Source organism: Suncus etruscus, chromosome 6 (assembly GCF_024139225.1).
Source record: "Suncus etruscus isolate mSunEtr1 chromosome 6, mSunEtr1.pri.cur, whole genome shotgun sequence".
NCBI classification, from domain to species: Eukaryota; Metazoa; Chordata; class Mammalia; order Eulipotyphla; family Soricidae; genus Suncus; species Suncus etruscus.
Window position 1 is genome coordinate 31,529,625 of NC_064853.1, and position 1,759 is coordinate 31,531,383.

Below are 1,759 nucleotides of genomic sequence, written 5' to 3' on the forward strand. Positions count from 1 at the left end.
AGCCTGGAGCCAGGAATAACCCCTGAGCACTGCCGGGTGTGACCCAAAAACCACAAAAAAAAAGAAAAAGAAAAAGAAAAAGAAAGATGGGTTGCAGAGATAGCACAGAGGTAGGGCGTTTGCCTTGTATGCAGTCGATCCAGGACAGACGGTGGTTCGAATCCGGGCATCCCATATAGTCCCCGAACCTGCCAGGAACGATTTCTGAGCACATAGCCTGGAGGAACCCCTGAGCGCTGCTGGGTGTGACCCCCCCCAAAATAAATAATAAATAAATAAATAAATAAATAAATAAATAAATAAATAAATAAATAAATAATGACGATGAAAACAATTTGCCAGTCTTCTCTTGATAGTATCCATGGCTTTGGGCTGGACAGGATCCATTGTGGGTTATTGAAAGCACTGAAGGGATAGGATGAAAACATTTTGCTACCTCAGGACAGTTTCTAGCAAAGGGATTTAACCACATGGCAGGCTTAATTGAAGAGATTTAATACACTTCCAATGCATATACTGTCATTAGAGTGTTCATACCAACCTTCGTGGTACCCAACACAAATTTCCAGGTAATTTCAAGTAAAATATAGATAAGTAAGGGCCGGAGCAATAGCACAGTGGTAGGACACTTGCCTTACACGTGGCTGACCCAAGACCTGGGTTCGGTCCACGGCGTCCCATATGGTTCCCTGAGCAATTTCTGAGTGCAGAGCCAGGAGTGACCCTTGAGCATCACCGGGTGTGGCCCCAAAACAAAAACAAACAAATGTAGATGAGGGACATGTCTTAGGGCACTTAAGCAAAAATTGGGGCCAAAGAGATAGCATGGAGGTGGGGCGTTTGCCTTGCATGCAGAAGGTCAGTGGTACGAATCCCGACATCCCATTTAGTCCCCCGAGCCTGCCAGGAGCGATTTCTGAGTGTAGAGCCAGGAGTAACCCCTGAGCGCTGCCGGGTGTGACCCAAAAACAACAAAAAAGCAAAAATCATGTTTCTCCAGCGCCATCTGTTGGACAACTTCATCATTAAAGATTCACTTCGTGATTGGTTCATTTCACTTACGTTTGGCAGATTACCGCTATTTTGGCAGGTTTTAGAATAGCCTACAACAGAACTTGAGAGTTATATTTAATGAAACTATTACAGGCTTTCAGGTAACTTCTTTCCTTCCAAATAACAGCATATTCACAGAGAACCAAAAAAACATGATTAGGATCAGTACAGTTTGTATGTTCCAATTGCAGAGCTCTGATAAGAGCAAAAATGAAATCTAATTTAGTTGAGGTATCTGAAGGTAAAGCATGAATTCAGTGACCTTTGAGAGAGAAACAATTGTATTCATTTATTAATTGATTGGTTGTTGGGCCACACCCAACAGTGCTTGGGGTTACTTCTGGCTTTGCACTAAGAAATCACCCCTGGCAGGTGCTGGAAATCTAACAGTCCCTCCCAGGTCAGCAGCATGCAAGGCAAATGCCCTACCACTGTGCTCTCTCTCCAGCCAATATAGGGGTGCTGGGACTAGAACCTGTGCTGTGTACAAGCCATATGGGCTGCACTGTCTATCCTCTCCTCCATCTTGATTTGTGGTTTATATATTTTATATATTAATCCATTATTAGATATGTGGTGATTATTGTTTTTTTGGTTTGGGGGCCACACCTGGTGGTACTCAGGGGTTACTCCTGGCAGACTTAAGACTGTGGGGAGAGTTTGGGAAATAAGGGGATTTCTGCAAGCTGGCCTTGAATATAAAAAA